General features: G+C 41.0%; 1 protein-coding gene and 1 long non-coding RNA gene across 2 annotated transcripts in view; one reads left to right on the plus strand and one right to left on the minus strand.

The window, feature by feature from the left end:
• Positions 1 to 17,500, plus strand: part of LOC138975852 (acetylcholine receptor subunit beta-like 1) — a 110,155-nt gene that overhangs the window by 23,379 nt on the left and 69,276 nt on the right. The gene's annotated exons all lie outside the window — the stretch shown is intronic.
• Positions 2,378 to 6,759, minus strand: LOC138975824 (uncharacterized). The gene is made up of 3 exons (XR_011458768.1): positions 6,626 to 6,759; positions 4,710 to 4,856; positions 2,378 to 3,340 (listed from the first exon to the last, which is right to left on the minus strand). It is a non-coding gene; the product is annotated as an uncharacterized lncRNA (long non-coding RNA).

Raw genomic sequence — 17,500 nt, forward strand, 5'->3', positions numbered from 1 at the left:
AAAAAACGTGCTATTGTAGATAAGCTCACGTCGAGTCGCATTCAAATGACTAACTATGACGACTGCATTGTGAACTGGATCACACGGGTTCACGATGGCTCAGGGGTAAGATAAACCACGCAAAATAAATTCTTTTGAAAATTGTTCGCTCTTTACGGAGGGCACCTAGGATGTTCTCAATTGGTGAGTGTTTAAAGGAAATGGTGTTTGTACTGTGTGTAAAAGCCTGACCGCATCTGTGATGGTTTACGGGAGGCTTACTCTGCCTTTAAATCCCACAGGGGAGCTAGGTCGACCAAATGTCATCCTAAAGCTCCTATTGTACAATACTTTCACATATTTTTTTCGCCCTAAGGTTTGGTGCTTCCTTTCAAATCTAAAAAAAGTGTTGCTGTCTGATGTTGATGTCGTGTACCAAGAAGAAACAAGAAGAGCAAACGCTCGATTGAGTCACTTTCGCAGTTCTGAATATTATATGAGGCATCAGATGGACAGGAAGAAATTGCTATTCACAACACAATGAGTCACGTTCACATAAAATTTGAGCCCGGTCACTTTTATAGTTTCCGAGAAAAGCCCAACGTTAAGTTGTGTGTTGCCGAACAGAAAAGGCTAGTTATCTCCCTTGTTTTTCTGATAACGTTCGTAAAAGGCTACAGATGTAAATACTTTGATGTAAAGAATAATCCTACAAAGTTTCAATCACATCCGATGAACTTTGTCAAAGATATAAAATGTCTAATTTTCCTTTGACGCTGACCTGTGACCTTGAAAAAGGTCAAAGGTCAACGAAACCATCGTTAAAGTGTAGAGGTCATTGGAGGTCACGACTAAACAAAATATGAGCCCGATCGCTTTGATAGTTTCCGAGAAAAGTCCAACGTTAAGGTGGTGTCTACGGACGGCCGGCCGGACGGCCGGCCGGACAGACTAACACTGACCGATTACATAGAGTCACTTTTTCTCAAGTGACTCAATAAAAACGTGTATAAAAAAAAAATCTCAAAAAAGTAAAATGTCATTTTAGTAACAACCCAGATCCAATTCGCCAAATGTCGCCCTAAAGCTCCCATTATACAATACTTTTGATTAGGGCAACCAAAATTATAACATATATATATATATTGTGTTAAATCCTATAGGGGAGTTAGGTCAACCAAATGTCGTCCTAAAGGTAAAGCTCCAATTGTACAATACTTTCAACTTATATTTTGTCGCCCTAAGGTTTGGTGATTCTTTTAAAATCTCAAATTTCATTTTACTGACAACCCAGATCCCATTCTCTATCAAGCAGACATACAAGCTTATGTCGACACATGCTTCCAGACAAATTTGCAATAACAATAGAATCATTTCCCATAATACTATGGCAGCTTAGCACACCTGCCTTTCGTTGAGTCTCCACAATCATCATTTTGATTATTCTGAGACTATGATGCATGCTGGGTGTGTTTCTGCAGGTTGCATTGACCCGAGTTGGACATTGGCGTCAGGATCAAGTCCAAGCTTGATTTTGAGTGCATATATGTACTCAGAATACTGAATAGACCTCCCTTTAAAATCTCATCCCAAAGAGTAGTGAGACACCGCCCTCCATGAGGGGTCAAGTTAACAGCAGTGTACAACTCAGACAGTCACTTATCCAAGTACTTGGCTAGGCTCGGCATTGCTTAACTTTGTCATTGAGTGAGACTGCAAGCAGCCCACTCGGCCACTATGGTCCAATAAATATTCGTGTTAAAATAAATGTGATGCTTTTGACACAGATCATCATAATGGTCCTGACTTGCCTCAATTATGTGCTTATCTTGTGTGTTTTTCTGGATTACACAGGTACTGTAGTTAATGTCCAACTATCCTAAAAATTAACAGTTTCTTGGTAGTGAATGCGAGTACGTGTAAGAATGTTGTGACTTTTACATACTTTCTTTTTATTCTAAATTCAACCAATCTATATATGTACGTGTGTGTGTGTTAAAGCCAAATGTTGCCCTAAAGCTCCCATTATACAAAACATTCCACTTAGGCATAGGGCGACCGACAAGTATGGGTTATATGAAGTCTTATATCGCGCGCGTATCTCCAGACTCGGACTCAAGGCGCCGTGTGAGATGGATTTTTTTACACAATACATCACGCATTCACATCGACCAGCAGATCGCAGCCATTTCGGCGCATATCCTACTGTTCACGGCCTATTATTCAAAGTCACACGGGTATTTTGGTGGACATTTTTTTAATCTATGGCTATACAATTTTGCCAGGAAAGACCCTTTTGTCAATCGTGGGATCTTTAACGTGCACACCCCAATGTAGTGTACACGAAGGGACCTCATTTTTTCGTCTCATCCGAAAGACTAGCACTTGAACCCACCACCTAGGTTAGGAAAGGGGGGAGAAAATTGCTAACGCCCCGACACAGGGTCGAACTCACTTCCGAGCGCAAGTGCGTTACCACTCGGCCACCCATTGGTGCCTTTTCTCCAATTTCATTAGACTGACAACATCGACCTAGAGGTGGCTAAATCCCATTTCCTGGAAAGTTTAAAAAATAAAAGCGGTCAATTTTCGTCCTGATATGGCTCTGCGTAGTCGGCTGGACGTTAAGCAACAAATAAACAAACAAAAACGGTCAATTTCATAATGGAGGTAACCCGTGAGTAAGTTCAAAATCACAATGCTTTTCGTACCTGTTCATCTCCAAATGAGGCTGGTGGTATCGGTACATTTCCAGATGAGGCTTTTGGTAGCGGTACATCTCCAGATGAGGCTGGTGGTATCAGTACATCTCCAGATAAGGCTGGTGGTATCGGTACATTTCCAGATGAGGCTGGTGGTATCGGTACATTTCCAGATAAGACTGGTGATAGCGGTACATCTCCAGATGAGGCTGATGATAGCGGTACATCTCCAGATGAGGCTGGTGATAGCGGTACATCTCCAGATGAGGCTGGTGGTATCGGTACATTTCCAGATAAGGCTGGTGATAGCGGTACATCTCCAGATGAGGTTGGTGGTATCAGTACATCTCCAGATAAGGCTGGTGATAGCGGTACATCTCCAGATGAGGCTGGTGATACTGGTACATGTCCAGATAAGACTGGTGAAACTGGTACATATCCAGATAAGGCTGGTGATACTGGTAAATCTCCAGATGAGGCTGGTGATGGCGGTACATCTCCAGATGAGGCTGGTGATACTGGTACATCTCCAGATAAGGCTTGTGATACTAGTACATCTCCAGACGAGGCTGGCAATACTTGTACATCTCCAAATGAGGCTGGCAATACTGGTACATCTCCAGATGAGGCCTGAGGTACCAGTACATCTCCAGATGAGGCTGATAAAAAACAAATCATATCTTTTAACTGACAGAAGCATGTGTTGCATATATATATATATTGTAATACAGACCTTGGGACCTCAATTTTGCCATGGAGTTTAACAAAAAAAAAGCTACGTGCATTTTCAGAAAAATGAGAGTACTCCACATAACTTTTAATCATTCATTTCAAACATGCTGCACACACCGTCATTGATAAAAAAAAAAGATGGAAATCTTTGTTGATTTTTTCTTTAAGAGAAGACCTAATGTCATTAGACATCTGTTTCATCATTGCTGTAGCCTTCTTGCAGGAACACTTAGACTTCTGCGCGATGTTTAAGACAGGAAACACACTTTTGACAGCTTGTAAAATCACATCTGCTGTGCTCAATGACAAATTCATTTTCACTATCAGCTCGGATAACATCGCTTTGGCATGTACTGCACCCTGTTCCTCGGGTAGATCTTTTGCAAAAGACAAAGTCTGTGATGCTCCTCATGCTGGCAGCGGCTTTTCTTGGTGTTGTCAATTTCAGGATCCCTATGAGTCTAGCTTTGACATGCAGTGTCTATCGATGTCAAACTTGGAAAACATACGTTGAAAGGAATTCCTGTTCCCGAACAGCCTTTTTCTTTGCTCCTGCTGAGGATCCACCTCTTTGTTGTTGTTTTTGCATGATAAAAATTGAGCTTTCCACGCTTTGAGCTGATCAACGCAACTGATCTCGTTTAGTCACTTCATACGAGATTCAAAATGGCCATAGTAACAGGTTGTTTTTTTACACTAACTGAGTGAACCGAAAGTAGAAACTCAAGAAGTCTAGGAATTATTTCTCTTTTTTTCCACAGACCGTATCAATCGTAATTTAGAAAATCAAGAGTACAAAATATGGCAAAATCTTACGGGTTCCCTTTTCTGTACTATAAATAGCAATAAAATGATCACAAGATCAAGAAGGGGCATTTACAGGCTTCATGGCCTATCTAATACTAATGTACATTTGAAACTTAGTCAGGTATAGATTACATTCAAAAAGCAGAGGGGTGGACTTTTTCTTGGGTTCCTACCATTGTAAGTTTTTGTTAAAACTTTAAACAATTAAAGTAAAGGTTAATGTATTGGCAAAACAAAGACGAGAACCGAAAAATGCCACACTATGAAAATAAGTATGATAAAATGAAGTCGCAGTAACACTAAGCTTTCAGTTTTATGGGAAAAGTATATATTTCACGACGTTACAAAAACATATTGAACGGAATTGCCACCACCAAGGAATATGATAGCCATGCCTTCAACCCTATTCAACGAAGAGGAAATCTGTATCTGTCAAGTCAATGCTGGTGTCTTGATTACCGCTTTACTGCTTTAAAGAAATGTGCCAACCTTGTGTTTTTTCTTCTGTGACTCGACGGCCTCCAGCTCCTCTTGCAGTACCACAACTCGTTTGGACAGCTGCTAGTTGCGGAATGACAGACTGTCGACCTCCTGCTGGTACTTTCTGTTCCATTGTTCCTTCTCTTTCAGGTGCTCCTATACAACAGGCACAAGAACCAATTGTATTTATGGTCAGTTGACAAAGCCATCTACTTTCAGTACATTTGACACTTTTCAACAATTTAGTCTTATGGTATGAATATTCTTCAAATGGCAAACAATTTTCTAATTACATTCAAAGTTATTCTTATAATTATCATATGTTAAAAGGCTTTTCTGGTTAATGTTAATTGTAATTCAATCAAGTTTGCGTTTTAATGAAACAGATCCTGTGATTGGTCAGAATGCCCCAACTCATTAAAAATTACCGGTCATTAAATAGAGCTTAAACAATGACCACGAGTTGATTAGTGGAAAATAAACCACGAGTGGGTATTTGCAGCCTCTTGGTAATTCACGAGTGTGCGGAGCAGGTTGTTAATGAATTTTTTAGCTAGTGGCTATCGACAATTAGTCACCGGTAATTTGTAATGAGTTGGGACATTCTGACCAATCACAGGATCTGTTTCATTAAAACGCAAACTTGATTGTATTACAATTGTCGATAACCACTCGCTAAAAAATCCATTAACAACCTGCTGGCGAGGCGTATTGATACAGCCTCAACTAGTCTCGGTTAGCTTTGAGGGTCATTTTACAAGTAGGAAATATGAAGGCCAACGAAATACCGAGACCATAAGGTATGCGAAGTGATGACGTTGAGTACGTGACGTAAGTTAATGCATGAATTCTTCCGGACTACGTCAGTCAATTCCAAAGATCGCTTTTGTGATGAAAAGAATTTGTTTTAGAGTTTGCTGTCCAGAAACCCGTCAAAAAAGAAGGGAAAATGTGTGTGAAAGAAAACAAAACAGGAGCAGAGTGATACGATAGGAATACAGAGACATTTCTTGGGACTTGACCCTTGCAGGTAGGTGGACTGAAAGTAGTGTGTGAACAGAACAGAACCAATTCTGTCTGTTTACAACCGCATGAAAGCAGGAAAGAGATTGTCGTCAGATTCAATTACAATAACATTAACATGCTTCCATTTGAAACTTCTCGGTCTTCATCGTGGATTGACGCCCTCCCAAAGTCTAATTGAAGCCCTCCGTCGCTTCGCTCCGTCGGGCTTCAATTAGCTTTTGTCGGGCGTCAATCCCCGATGAAGACTTCGAAGTTTCAAATGGAAGCATGTTAATCACTTAATGTGTAACTGAACAGGTGGGGGCCTCATCAGATCAAAAAGCTGTGTCTGGCAAGAACCGTAGTGAAGGCATTACATCCGCATCAAAGCGACGAAGGAAAGTGTCCATTCTAGCTCTGCCCTCTAAAGTCAAACAGCAGTAAGTCCACTCATAATAAAGCCAAAATGAAGTATTGCCAGTCATAATTATGATAATATGACTGGCAATACTTCATTTTGGCTTTGATTTTTGTTTGTATGTTTGCTTAACGCCCAGCCGACCACGAAGGGCCATATCAGGGCGGTGCTGCTTTGACATATAACGTGCGCCACACACAAGACAGAAGTTGCAGCACAGGCTTCATGTCTCACCCAGTCACATTATTCTGACACCGGACCAACCAGGCCTAGCACTAACCCCATAATGCCAGACGCCAGGCGGAGCAGCCACTAGATTGCCAATTTTAAAGTCTTAGGTATGACCCGGCCGAGGTTCGAACCCACGACCTCCCGATCACGGGGCGGACGCCTTACCACTAGGCCAACCGTGCCGGTTTTTGGCTTTGAAGGGCAGGCTAAAGGTAGTCACTTTGATTAACTGGAAATAATTCATGCAAGTTTTTGTCTTAGCTTTTCTTACCTGAATTATTGCGTAAAGCCATGAGGACCACTCATCCTCCTACCTCTGGTGTAATGAGGGTAGTAGTCCATTTTTGCCGCAAGTACCTGGATAAAAAAAAGCATACACAATAAAATATTTTGTGTTGCCTCAACGTGCATGTCCACCCCCCCCCCCTCCCCCATGTGACCATCTTATCAAGTTGCAGATATTGCTAGTGGTCAGTGTGTTCCCAACACAAATGTGACAAAGGGGTGCTGGTTTTTGTTTTATTAGGTTGAACTTGAAGAATTTTGTAGTAATGAATGTTTTTTGTTCACATCAATTTTGACTCGGTTTAAAGACTTTCATCTGGAATGTTCATAGATCAACCCATAAAAGTTTATCAAATTCCCTTACCAATAAATACACTTTAATTTTCCATGACCAGTGGCTGAACTTCTGTAACACTGACATTCAATTACAATAACATTAACATGCTTCCATTTGAAACTTCTCGGTCTTCATCGTGGATTGACGCCCTCCCAAAGTCTATAGTAATTGAAGCCCTCCGTCGCTTCGCTCTGTCGGGCTTCAATTAGCTTTTGTCGGGCGTCAGTCCCCGATGAAGACTTCGAAGTTTCAAATGGAAGCATGTTAATCACTTAATGTGTAACTGAACAGGTGGGGGCCTCATCAGATCAAAAAGCTGTGTCTGGCAAGAACCGTAGTGAAGGCATTACATCCGCATCAAAGCGACGAAGGAAAGTGTCCATTCTAGCTCTGCCCTCCAAAGTCAAACAGCAGTAAGTCCACTCATAATAAAGCCAAAATGAAGTATTGCCAGTCATAATTATGATAATATGACTGGCAATACTTCATTTTGGCTTTGATTTTTGTTTGTTTGTTTGCTTAACGCCCAGCCGACCACGAAGGGCCATATCAAGGCGGTGCTGCTTTGACATATAACGTGCGCCACACACAAGACAGAAGTCGCAGCACAGGCTTCATGTCTCACCCTGTCACATTATTCTGACACCGGACCAACCAGGCTTAGCACTAACCCCATAATGCCAGACGCCAGGCGGAGCAGCCACTAGATTGCCAATTTTAAAGTCTTAGGTATGACCCGGCCGGGGTTCGAACCCACGACCTCCCGATCACGGGGCGGACGCCTTACCACTAGGCCAACCGTGCCGGTTTTTGGCTTTGAAGGGCAGGCTAAAGGTAGTCACTTTGATTAACTGGAAATAATTCATGCAAGTTTTTGTCTTAGCTTTTCTTACCTGAATTATTGCGTAAAGCCATGAGGACCACTCATCCTCCTACCTCTGGTGTAATGAGGGTAGTAGTCCATTTTTGCCGCAAGTATCTGGATAAAAAAAAGCATACACAAAAAAATATTTTGTGTTGCCTCAACGTGCATGTCCACCCCCCCCCCCCCCCCCCCCATGTGACCATCTTATCAAGTTGCAGATATTGCTAGTGGTCAGTGTGTTCCCAACACAAATGTGACAAAGGGGTGCTGGTTTTTGTTTTATTAGGTTGAACTTGAAGAATTTTGTAGTAATGAATGTTTTTGTTCACATCAATTTTGACTCGGTTTAAAGACTTTCATCTGGAATGTTCATAGATCAACCCATAAAAGTTTATCAAATTCCCTTACCAATAAATACACTTTAATTTTCCATGACCAGTGGCTGAACTTCTGTAACACTGACATTCAATTACAATAACATTAACATGCTTCCATTTGAAACTTCTCGGTCTTCATCGTGGATTGACGCTCTCCCAAAGTCTAAAGTAATTGAAGCCCTCCGTCGCTTCGCTCCGTCGGGCTTCAATTAGCTTTTGTCGGGCGTCAATCCCCGATGAAGACTTCGAAGTTTCAAATGGAAGCATGTTAATCACTTAATGTGTAATTGAACAGGTGGGGGCCTCATCAGATCAAAAAGCTGTGTCTGGCAAGAACCGTAGTGAAGGCATTACATCCGCATCAAAGCGACGAAGGAAAGTGTCCATTCTAGCTCTGCCCTCCAAAGTCAAACAGCAGTAAGTCCACTCATAATAAAGCCAAAATGAAGTATTGCCAGTCATAATTATGATACTATGACTGGCAATACTTCATTTTGGCTCTGAAGGGCAGGCTAAAGGTTAAGGTAGTCACTTTGATTAACTGGAAATAATTCATGCAAGTTTTTGTCTTAGCTTTTCTTACCTGAATTATTGCGTAAAGCCATGAGGACCACACATCCTCCTACCTCTGGTGTAATGAGGGTAGTAGTCCATTTTTGCCGCAAGTATCTGGATAAAAAAAATCATACACAATAACATATTTTGCAGGGTTCCACATCACGTAAAATTGGAGGTATTATACCCTCTGACCCCCCCCAAATCACGTACGAGACGCTCTTTGAAAGGGTGTCGGTAAGTAACAATTATTTTGCCAAGAGGTATAATAACGTACGACTTGAAAGGCAAAAGGGTATGACTTTGATCGTTTTACAAACGGTACGACTGGTTATGCGACGCTCGAGGTTTTTTTGGTTTTTTTTTTCGCGGGAGACTAATTTCGGAAAGCTTCACCGGCGATCTCGACACGTGTTTTACTGTCTCCGGGAAGTCGGCGCTGTCAGCGTGACCAGAGTTACTTCCCCTCCGCTATTTTCGGTTCTGTTGGTTCCGCGAAGACCGCGAGCGTGCAAGTTTGCAGACGATCAGTTTTGTCACTGACTTTGTGTTTGAAAAGGCCACGACCAAGAAAGCCTGTTGCAGTTGATCCAAAACAACGAACTTTGACGTTTGCATTTTTGCGATACCTGATTTTAGCATGCTTGGTGACATTCTCTTGACCATTCCAATCACTTCTGTACCCTGTGAGAGAGGCTTTAGTCAACAGAACCGGGGGAAGTCAAAGCTAAGGAACCGACTCTCAGTGGAGAGACTGGCCTAACAAAATGATGATTAAACACGTAGGCACTGACCTAAAGCGTGACATCACTGGAAGGGCGGCATTGCAAGTGCACGGAGCCATGAGGAAAACTAAGGAAATCTGTTGACAGTGGCTGTGACTTGCAAAACAAAACACCAAGACTTCACCCAAAGACTGAGTTACAGAGTAATAATTATTAGAGCCATACAGTTGCAACGCCCTTTCAATGATGCCACGCTTTAGTGTGTTGAAACTTAGATTGAACTGTTGTTGTGGAGAGACACAGTCACAAGTGTGTTGCAGATGTGAATTTCAACAGGCACTTGATAGGTGTGTTGTTAATTTGTAACCAACAACTGAACAGGCAAATAATTTCAAACTTATTGATACTCATAATAATATTCTTGTTGTTGTGGAACTGAACTGACTTTTCATAGCATTACCCTGAATTTTGGGGGAAAATCAATCAATCAATCAATATGAAGCTTATATAGCGCGTATTCCGTGGGTACAGTTCTAAGCGCTTGTCGAAGAGTTGTCAACACAGGACTAACAAAGAAACTAACATCTTCAGACGGACACGAACCCTATCACACACTAGCAAACCCTGGTAAACAAACAACTGTTTAACAACAATGTACACATCAATAGCTAGGTCGAACAAAATAATATTAAGCACAAAGAAAACACCTCTCACAGAGCACAGCACAAGAATGTCTTTTGGGGCACAGCACATCACGTCGAGCATGAAAGTCGCAGCCAGCTACGGGAAGAACTGAGTCTTCAACCTACTCTTAAAATAACTGTGGCACTGCACTGGTAAACTCATAATTGTCAGTTGGTGGCTGGGTTCTGGGTTATTAATAAAAGTTTACTGTTCAGAATTTCAAGCCAGTTTACTTGTTCGTTTTGTGAAAGCTCTCAGCCTCTGACTAGTGTTTTGATACCGCGGTAATTGCTGTAAATGTTTAAGTGTTATCATAGACCTGTATTAGATAAATGGTGTTATTCACTTATTGTAATGCTACAAGCAAGAATTTACACATATGACATTTCCCAATGGTCATAAATTATTTCCTTTATTCAAAGCACTCTCAAATTGACAATGCAATCTGCACACATTGACATCATGCACATGCAAGAACCTGGTAAAACAGCAAAGCAATACACAGAGTCGCCGACAACATGCCATACCCTTTGATCAATCAGGAAAGGGTATGAAAACCCTTTACTTTTATGGTGAAAGGGTATGAATACCCTTGACCTCAGAGCCTGTGTGGAACCCTGATTTTGTGTTGCCTAGACGTGCATGTCCACCCCCCCCCCCCCCCCCCATGTGACCATCTTATCAAGTTGCAGATACTGCTAGTGGTCAGTGTGTTCCCAACACAAATGTGACAAAGGGGTGCTGGTTTTTGTTTTATTCGGTTGAACTTGAAGAATTTTGTAGTAATGAATGTTTTTGTTCACATCAATTTTGACTCGGTTTAAAGACTTTCATCTGGAGTGTTCATAGATCAACCCATAAAAGTTTATCAAATTCCCTTACCAATAAATACACTTTAATTTTCCATGACCAGTGGCTGAACTTCTGTAACACTGACATTATAGTGACAGTCAGTGTCACTGACAAGTCAGCATGCAGCTCAGCACTCGCTGCACTGTGACCTGAGAGTGAGAAACTATACTCTATAGACCCAAATGAAACACAGCACTCTGAACGTTTTCACACGACATATTTTACTCGAATTTGCAAATGTGTTCTTCGGGTTGGTAGACTAAACGCTTACAATTAAGCTTACATCGAAAGAAATCGATGCGCAGAAAGTTCACCTTCGTCGCTTCGACAATGTTCAGAATCAGAGCACTCAGCACTGACTCGACTGAGTTGTGGAGAGAGCGATGTGGAAAGTAAAAATCAGGCTTATGATCAGCATTGTATTTCAAATTACTTACGTATATATTTTACATTGCAAAACAATCAAATAAAGTCATCAAAAGTTGTTTACCAGCAGAGCACATCAGAAAAAATGGCGTCCTTTCACATCTCCGATGAGGGCGGCAGGTCAAATTTCGTCTGACTGTGGTCGAACCATTTGAAGATCAATGGATCCGTGATGGCTCATAGTGTGAATTGTGTATCTTTTCACAAAAGACAAGTTTCGCAAAACGAGAAGAAGCACGAATGGGATACGTATTTCATTATTTCGAGTAAAACAAAATTCCCACAAATCTCATTTTTTTTACAAGGAACACTCTCAGATAAAAATATATTTGACAATTTATCATAGTTGCCCTAAAGACCCCATTTTCCAAAGGTCGACATAAGTCTCAAAATTACTTTTTGATTTTTTTCCTAAACGGTAAATCCCAAATTGATGCCATTTACAGACAAGACACTTTGGGCACTGTCTTCTCGATAGCGATAGGGTCGATGCTGTCAGTCCAATGGGATTGCAGAAAAGGGGCCAAACCTTAGGTCGACCGATTTTCGGTCGACCTAAATCGAAAGTGTTGTAAAATGGGGGCCTTAGGTCGACAATTGGTCGACCTAAGGAGGCTTTAGGATTTATATATATATATATATATATATATATATATATATAAATCCCATGCTGTTTTTAAATACAGCGTTTTGCTATTCACTTCAATATAATAGTAAATAACAATCAAGAAGTAACGAAGTCTTTTAACCACAATTTCCCAGATATTTACACTTTTCATTTTGTTTCAATTCACACCACAAAACATACACTTCGCCTTTTGCTATTCAGTCTCAAGTCTAAATAATAATAGTATAAATCATAACTAATTTTCTTCACACCATCGATCATAGACATAATGTACTGGGTCAAAGGTCCGCCTGACTCGAAAATTTACTTGGGGAAAGACAGTGACTGCAAAAAATCGTGTACTTCATGATTGGTACAATGGCCAACACAAATGTTGTCGGATCAAGTCTACTTCCATTTTTTAGATGGTATATGTTTTTTTCCTCTGCTTGACATTGAAAATATAATAAAGTGTTCCTTTTGAAGAAGTATTATACAGGAAAGTTATCATGCTGTTCACCCTCGTGACGAATAGACTTCAATTCTATGCAAACGCCACTCTGCATGACTAAGCACTCACTTTAGTATTATAATATTGTATCTATTTTGTTACATCTAGTCAGCATTTGTTAACCTTGACGACAGATATCATTGTAGGTAATATCAATACAATGTCCTATATTGATGCTATATTATTTGTATGCCAGTGTCTTTGGGTATTTATGGCAACAGCTACCGAAAGCTACGAAGTAAGCTTACATTTTTTGTTGGAGTGAAACTGTAAATCTCTTTCATAAACCATTTTGCCATTTACAACAGGCAATGTCATATATTGGTGCTACATTACTAGCATTCAAATGTGTATTCATGGCAACAGCATTTTGCCATTTACAACAGTTTCACTAACACTGTATTCTTTCTTGCTTTATTATTTTGTGACTCAGTGATAATTTTAAATAAAGTTATTTGCATCATACACTTTGATTTCATTCATTTCTATTTATAACTACTTTTACTACTTTCCCTTCTTCACTGTGACATGCCACTGTATCACGCTCATTCAGACCAAAAACAATACCATTCCTACCTGTTGCAACGTCTATCGCTCGCTCTGTCTTTTGGTTCCTTGGTTGATCGATCGGTTTCTTGGTGGAAAACATATTTCTGTCACCAATACCAGTATTATTGCATCACTTCCATAAAGGTAGAGTAGCCTTCTTCCTTTCTGTTAAGCCAATAGGTCTTATTCATTATTGAGCTCTTATTCATTATTGCATTACTTTCACAACAATCTTCTTCCTTGATATTGCGATAGTTGTTATCTCCCATTTATGTACAAACGCCGAAAAGACAATTTAACAGGACACATCAACACTATTATTTTGTTTACCTGTACCAACAGGTGTAGAACTCCCTGTTTCTTTGATATTGTCAATGTTTCGGCTCGTGTTGATCCTGGGATCAACTGAATTTCTTGTAAGAGTCTGCGGCGGGCGCGCGGTAGAGTGTGTTTGTGTGTGTGTGTGTGTGTGTGTGAGGAACAGATCAACACTGACAGCCTGGAGTAAGAGAACGAGTGTGAGACAGAGACAGAGAGAGACAGAGAGAGAGAGAGGGATAAAAGTGTGTGTGTGAGTGTGTGTGTGTGTGTGTGTGCGTGTGTGTAAGGAACAGACACACACGAAAAGCTCGCAGAGAGAGAGAGAGAGAGAGAGAGAGAGAGAGAGAGAGAGAGAGAGAGAGAGAGAGAGAGAGAGAGAGAGAGAGAGAGAGAGAGAGAGAGAGGGGGGGGGGTAGAGAGAGATGAAATAGGGAGTCGGAGGAAGTGAGAAAGCTACAATGAGAGAGAAAGAGGGGTGAGGAGCATGCGTACGAGATAGAGACAGATACAGAGGGATATAGAGAGGGACAGACAGACAGACACACACACACACACACACACACACACACACACACACTCTCTCTATCTCTCTCTCCCTTTCTCTCTCTCTCTCTATCTCTCTCTCTCTCTCTCTCTCTCTCTCTAACACATACATAATCACACACACACACACACACACACACACACACACACACACCGTCACACACACGCACACATACACACTGACACACATACACACCCACACACACACTGACACACACACACACACATCCCCACACACACGCATACCACCACCTGAACCCACCTACATCCCCTTCCCTTTCCCGGCCACACACACACACACACACACACACCCCCCTCCCTCTCTCTCTCTCTCTCTCTCTCTCTCTCTCTCTCTCTCTCTCTCTCTCTCTCTCTCTCTCTCTCTCTCAAAATGGCAATCTCATGTACATTATATTTGTCAAAAAGTATCCAAGAATTTGTTTCTGCTATCAAAGTTAAAGCAATATGTCGATATCGCAACACTAAAACTATTTTATCATGCCCACATCTTATCCCATATTAATTACGCATCAACTCTTTGGGATGGCGTCTCTGATATTCACATGAAAAAGTTAAACTCTCTACATCGTCGGGCAGCTAAAATCATGTTAAATGGTCCACAATTATCAGCTGATTTGAAGTTAAAGAATCTAAACTACCTGCCGCTAGTTAAACAGTTACAGTTTAATAAGACTGTAATGATGTATAAAGTATATCATGGCGAAGTGCCCATCTATATTCAGGACCTATTTCACAGAGTCACCGAAAGGTACGGGTCTATCAATTTTCTACCACCAATACCCAGGATTGATTTGTTCAAAACTAGTCAAGCCTTCTCTGGCGCTATGGTGTGGAACTCCATTCCGTCTGTAATAAGATCATTAACCTCACTAAAGAGTTTTAAATACGCTCTGCATAATCATTTTATGTCTACCTAGATGGCTATACTAGTCTCAACATGTGCAAGTAGCTGTCTACAATTGGCAAAGCTTTATGAATTACACAAATATGTTCTTTATTATATGTATTAATATGTGGAATTTATGTTGCGATTTTCCATCATCATCATCAACATCATCATCAACATCATCATCATCATCATCATCATCATCATCATCATCATCATCATCATCATCATCATCATCATCATCATCATCATCACTTGATCATCATCATCATCATCATCATCATCATCATCATCATCATCATCATCATCATCAACATCTTCATCATCATCATTTACACCATATAATCATTATTAGCATTAGTGTAAACGTTGGTATCGTGTGAATTTTACCGTCGATCACTTTACATGTGTAACCTCATTGCTCAATTAACATGTTGCATGTTTCGCTTTCGATTTGTATGTTGCTTACTTTGTCATTTTGTTGTTTATGTTTATTTGCTCGTTTGCTTACTTGTCGATTGTTTGCTGGTTCGTTCGTTTACTTTGTTTATTTGTCATGTTGCTTTACTGGTTTATCATTTATTATTAGACATTTGTATTTGAAGTAAGGACCGGTTGTAAGAAAAGGCGTCGCCTTAAACCTCTATCCTTGAAAAATAAAGTTCCATCATCATCATCACCATCTATCTCTCTCTCTCTCTCTCTCTCTCTCTCTCTCTCTCTCTCTCTCTCTCTCTCTCTCTCTCTCTCTCTCTCTCTCTCTCTCTCTCTCTCTCTCTCTTTCACACACACACTCCCACTCAGTCTCTCTGTCTCCAACACACACATAATCACGAACAGACTCAAACGCACACATATACACACAAGCAAACACACACACACACACACACACACACACACACACACACACACACACACACACTACCGCGCCCCCGCCGCAGACTCTTACAAGGAACTTAGTCGATAAATATCGACAGGGGGCCGACAAATGGTTTACATGTGAAATGTGTGTATATGGGTGTGGGTCTGAAACAAACAAACAAACAAACCATGTGAACCCCCCCCCCCCCCCCCCCTCCCACCGCTCGCGGGCTGAACGACTGACGTCACATGTCGCTTCGGTCTTTTCCAGAAGAACACCGCGTGTACATAATACACAATTCGATCGCGTAGCACTGCCAATGCACATTTTCGCAACGAAAACCGTGCTACTGTTTCTTGTGTGTTAAATCTGAAAGCAATATAAGTGAACGAACAATTGAAAACTGATATCACGTTACTAAACTCCCAAAAGTAATAAATTACTTCTGACTGCGGTACACAATACATTTTCAAAGCAATTTTTATTATTTTCAAGACATAAAAAATACAACGGAAGAAAAATGCAAGCAATAACAATTTTTTTTAAAGTACAGACTAAATACTGAAGCTCTCTATTTCTCTTTAGTATGTTGGATTCAGGTGTACTTACTCACAGTTGCAGACAGATACAGATTCAAACACGTGTCGAGCGTAAAACAAAAAGTGAAACTAGAGAATAACATGAACCTGAAAACTTTTAAAATATTTGTACCCAGCACCAAGAGAGATTATTGTAAAAAAAATGTCTGTGTTCTACATAAGACAGGAGAATTTACATAGCAACAGAAAACATGCTTGTAAATCACTGAGCACCAACAGTTAAAAATCACTATCGCTCACCTCATGCAGACTGAAATGCAAACCTGCACACATACATACACACAAACAAGGGGGGAGCATCCGTGGACTGGCACTAATGATATGATCAACTGCATATGTAGCTAAGTTTGCCCGTCTCACACCTTGTTAATGTTAGTGTCACTGGTACGCAACCTGTTCTTCATGCTCTACTCTTTCCACCCGCGCTGCACTTTGTCCATCATTGACATTGTCCTCAGCTTGTGGTGGACTCGGATTTAAAAAAAAAAAGCAGGACAGCATTTTCGAAAACATCTTCTTGCACTTTCAAAGAAATGTCAAATGCATAAACTGTGTCATAAAAAGGCACAGGCACTGTATCATTGGTTTGGCACTGTTGCAGAAAGTCCTTGTCATCAGCTTTCATTTTGGCAGAGCAAGCGACACCCACAGTCCGACGAAAAATGTCCTCCATGTCAAGGAACATTTGCACAATGTTGTCTTTGACAAATGTCAGTCCTCCTCGGTTAAGCACCGTTGTCATGTCAGTTGAAGAACCACAATCACTTTCTGACAGCTCACTGAACCTCAGTGCTTCTAAACAGCGCAGTTTCTCGTATCTGTATGCACCTTTCTTGAGGCCCCAAACTTTCTTTTTTAGTTTCTTCACCACACTCCCAGCAACATACCTGATCACATCCTTCTCCTCCTCACACACTGGCACCGGTCGGTCATTCGCGTTGTCTTCCTGTTTGCACCCATAGGTTGCTTCGACCAGCCTTTCAAACATCCTGAGGCAAATGGAAGCTGATGCATGAGTCGACTTGGTGACCTCTGTAATGCTTGCATGGCTTGCGTAGTACAATGCAAAATACTTTCAGTGAGCCTTTTCCTTGGCTGCGTTCCGGAACTTCCCTTGTATACCAAGGCATGACTCAAACAC

The sequence above is a fragment of the Littorina saxatilis genome, linkage group LG1, assembly GCF_037325665.1.
Source record: "Littorina saxatilis isolate snail1 linkage group LG1, US_GU_Lsax_2.0, whole genome shotgun sequence".
In the NCBI taxonomy this organism is placed as follows: domain Eukaryota; kingdom Metazoa; phylum Mollusca; class Gastropoda; order Littorinimorpha; family Littorinidae; genus Littorina; species Littorina saxatilis.